The sequence below is a fragment of the Echinops telfairi genome, unplaced genomic scaffold (genome assembly GCF_000313985.2).
Source record: "Echinops telfairi isolate 266 unplaced genomic scaffold, ASM31398v2 ScPeMD7_5868;HRSCAF=6743_0, whole genome shotgun sequence".
NCBI classification, from domain to species: Eukaryota; Metazoa; Chordata; class Mammalia; order Afrosoricida; family Tenrecidae; genus Echinops; species Echinops telfairi.
The window spans coordinates 1171823-1176463 of NW_022109767.1; positions in this window are offsets into that span (position 1 = coordinate 1171823).

Here is a 4641-nt window from a genome sequence, read left to right on the forward strand (position 1 = left end):
AAAAATCAACACAAATAAAAACCCCATTTTCCATTAAAAAAATAACTAGTAATTCAACACATAATGGAAACTCATGGTTACATCAGAGACCAGGGTACATTTAGCCATCTCTTCTTCCAGATTAATACCCAAGGCAGGCTTACAGGATGAATGGTGTGCCTGAAGATTTGCTGCTTAGGAAAAAAGAAATGAGTGGCATTTCACCAATATGGAAATGTTTCTAATATAAAAATGTTACACAATTTTCCAGCACCTTAGGCTGAAATTGCCTGAGTATTTCCCTTTGGCAAGCACGCTTTGCATAAGTTGCAGTCTTAGAATGCCCCTCAGTGGAAAGAGCTAGTACAACTTGCTCTGCCTCTCCACTCACTTTCATGTAATTTAGAACAGCCAAGGCTGTCTCTCAATTTCTGGAAGAGGATTTCTTAGTTTGAGGGTCACCCACACTTCCAGTGGAGGAGCACCATTCTTTCCTGTGGCTTGTACGGGAGGCCTGCCCTTTCTGATAACGTGTCTGACCCATGTAAGATGAAGTCTTGCTCTCCTTGCTCCTGAGAAGCATTCTAGCGGTACTTTTTCCAACACAGAGTTAGTTGTTCTTGCTTTTGGCAGTCAATATTCCTTGCCAACACCATAATTGAAATGCAAGAATTCCTCTGTGTTCTTCCTTATTCATTGTCCAGCTTTCACATGTATAGGAGGAGACTGAAAAAAATCATGGCTTAGGTCAGGCACATCTTAGTTTGATGTGCTTAACACTTTAACTTTGCTTCTTAACACTTTACAGAAATATTCTGCACCTGATTTGTCCAATGCAATACATCAATTCCATGGGAGTTGATTATAGACCCAAGTAGAATTAAATCCTTGAAAAGGTCAATATTTTCTTCATTTATCATCATGTTGCTTATTGTCCCAGTTGTCGGGATATTTGTTTTCTTTACAATGAATTACAATCCATATGGAAGACTATAGCCTTTCTTTAATCTTCACCAGTAAGTGATCTAAATTCTCTTGGGTTTCAGGAAGCAAGGCTGTGCCATGTGCATATCTCAGGCTAAGGAAACTTCCTCCAATCTTGATCCCACATTTTTCTTCATATAGTCTAGCTTCTTGAATTATTTGCACAGCATGCAGAGTGAATAAGTAGGGTGAAAGAATACAACCTTGGCACACACCTTTCCTGATTTTAAATCACTTATCACACCCTTGTTTTGCCTGCTAGACTATAGGCTCCATATATGCACAATTAAGAGTTCTGGAATTCTTCCATGATGCTCACCTTCCAAACATGATAGCTGAAGACAAAGTGGGTGCATAAGTAAATGTGGTGAAGAAAGCTGATGGTGCTCAGCTATCCAAAGATATAGTGTCTGGGGTCTTAAAGACTTGAAGATAAACAAGTGACCATCCAGCTGAGAAGCAACAAAGCTCACATGGAAGAAGCACACCAGCCTGTGGGATCACGGGGTGCCAATGGGATCAGGTATCAAAAAACACAAAATCATATCATGGTAAATGAGGGGGAGTGTGGAGTGGAGACCCAAAATCCATCTGTAGGCAACTGGACATCACCTTACAGAAGGGTCTTGGGGAGGAGATGTGCCAGTCAGGGTGCAGTGTAGTACCAAAGAAACATACAACTTTCCTCTAGTTCTTTAATACTTCTTCTCCCCACCCACTTAAGAGCGAATTTCAGGGTCTCTTTGACATCCACTTTGGTCTTTCTTTCCTTTCAAATTACCTTTGGCTTTCCTCAGGTACAATTCCATCCCACAACTTGCATGGCCTTCAGTCAATAGTGCTGAATGAATCACATTTCTTTTGGAGTTGCTGTCTAGATTCAGATGGCATATACTGAAGGTCCTATTTTGGCTCTGGCCGGCTTGTTTTCACTTTCTTAAGCTTCAATCTGAACTTGCATATGAGCAACTGATGGCATATTCACCAAGCTGCCCATGACCTTGTTTTGACTGATGACATTGAGCTCTTCCTTTGTCTTCTTTCACAGATGGGGTCAATTTTATTCCCAGGCATTTCTTCAGGTGAGGTCCAAGTGTATTATCCCTATATGTTAAAATTCTATCATATGCTCTCTGACATTATTTCTATCACCAAGGCCATATTTTCCAGCTACGGATTCTTCTTTGGTTCCAATTTTTTCATTCCAATCACCGGTAATTATCAGTACACCTTGATCGCATGTATCAAATCAACTTTAGGCTGAAGTAATTGGTAGAATTCTTCAATTTCTTTACCATTGGATTTAATGATTGATACATAAATTAAAATACTAGTTGTAGTAAATGGTCTTCCTTGTAGGCAAATAGGTATGATCCTTTTACAGACAGCATTCCACTTTTTTAAAAAAAGATCTTGGAATGTTCTTTTTGAGAACGAACGTGACATCTCTTCAACTTGTCATTCCTAGCATAGTAAGGCATGTGCTTGTCCAATTACGACTGGCAGTACCAGTCCATTTCAGGTGAGCATTGCCTAAGCTAGTGATTTTTCTTTGTTTCTATTTCTTGTTTGGATGACTTCTAATTTTCCTGGATTTATACTTTGAATAGTCCACATTTCTGATTAATAATCACATCTACGTTGTGAAAAATATATTGTTCTCTTTAAAAAAAACACATTTTATTGGGGGCTTGGACAACTTTTATCACAATCCATACATGCATCCATTGTGTCAAGCACATTTATACATTTGTTGCCATCATCAGTTAAAAACATTTTCTTTCTACTTGAGTCCTTGGCATCAGCTCTTCATTTTATTCCCCTCCTTCCCCACCCACCCTCCCTCACGAACTCTTGATAATTTATAAATTATTATTTTTTCATGACTTACACTGACCTATGTCTCTCTTCACCCACTTTTCTGTTGTCTGACCCCCAGGGAGGGGGTTATATGTAGATCATATTGATCAGTTCCCCCTTTCTACCCCACCTTCCCCTTCCCCTCCTGGTATCACTACTCTCATTATTGATCTGGAGGGGTTTATCTGTCCTGGATTCCCTGTGTTTCCAGCTCTTATTTGTACCCATGTACATGCTCTGGTTTAGCTGAATTTGTAAGGTAGAATTGGGTCATGATGGTTGGGGGGGGTGGGCAGGCAGGAAGCGTTAAAGAACTAGAGGAAAGTTGTATGTTTCTTTGGTGCTATACTGCACCCTGACTGGCTCATCTCTTCCTTGTGACTCTTCTGTAAGAGGTTGTCCAATTGTCTACAGATGGGCGTTGGGTCTCCACTCTGTCCTCCCCCTCATTCACATTGATACGATTTTTTATTCTGGGTCTTTGATGCCTGATACCTGATCCCATCGACACTTCATGATCACACAGGCTGGTGTGCTTCCTCCATGTAGGCTTTGTTGCTTCTCAGCTAGATGGCTGCTTGTTTACGACCCCAGGTGCTATATCTTTTGATAGCCAGGCATTATCAGCTTTCTTCCCCACATTTGCTTATGCACCCATTTTGTCTTCAGCAATCATATCAGGAAGGTGAGCATCATGGAATACCAGGTTATTAGAACAAAATGTTCTTACATTGAGGGAGTACTTGAGTAAAATATACTGTTCTATTGGGCAGTTCAATTCTTGCAAGAAAAATCATGGACAAAACTTGAAAACCTTCAAAGATAGAGCACCAAATTTAACAGAGGCACAGAAGAAAGGAAGTAGGGATGGAATGGAGAAAAAAAGGAGAAGAAGCAAAGAATGCTTGATCAATAGATTGGAAGAAAATTTACAAAGCTCACATCAAAGGAGTGACAACATACAAAGGAAAATATGAAAGAAATTTTCGTGTAAATGGAAGGCAGTCAATAGTCTCAAGTTTTGCCCATAGATGGAATCATCTTGAGGGTAAGAGGTGACCAAATCATTGTATCTTCTTAAAATTTAGATGTCTGAGTTCATGGAATTGGGGTGATCTACCTAGGCCATCTGTCCTTAAGTGTCCTTTTGAACCTTGAAGGAACTGGTTTCCTTGAATTCCCTTCAGGTCAAAGAATAACCCATTAGACCTTTTGGCCTTAGGCATCGTGTTCTTTTGGGAAATTTCCTATGGATAGCTGACTTTGAGAAGCAAGAACTCCCTGGTCCGACTAAAGTCTATGGTAAGATGTACACCATGTTCTTGGTGATAGTTTTGCAACTTACTCTTGCTTTGATGCTGTCTCTTGATAAATTAATATAACCCGATTTCTCTGTCTCCTTTTCAGCATAAAACCCATTTAGAAGATACATTGGGAAATAATCTCATTTTCAAGAGCAATAAATGAAAATTAAATGAGAGTAAATTTAACAAGAAATGTGTAAAACCTACATGAAAACAACGTCAAGACATCCTAAAAATAAAAATATCAATGTGGACTTGGATAAATGGACACACATCTCATATCATCTGATGAGACAGGGCACATTCTGGGTGGTATGGCTTTAGACCATCTCATCTCATCTCATGCAACATCCTAAGATGACAGATTTAACATAATATGCAATGTTCCTATCTGCTTAATAAAATAAGGTGTTTACAGGAAAAGAAATTTGCTGTTGCTAGGTGCCATTGAGTAGGTTCCGACTCATAGCAACTCTACGTACAACAGACTCAAACACTGTGCAATCCTGTGCCA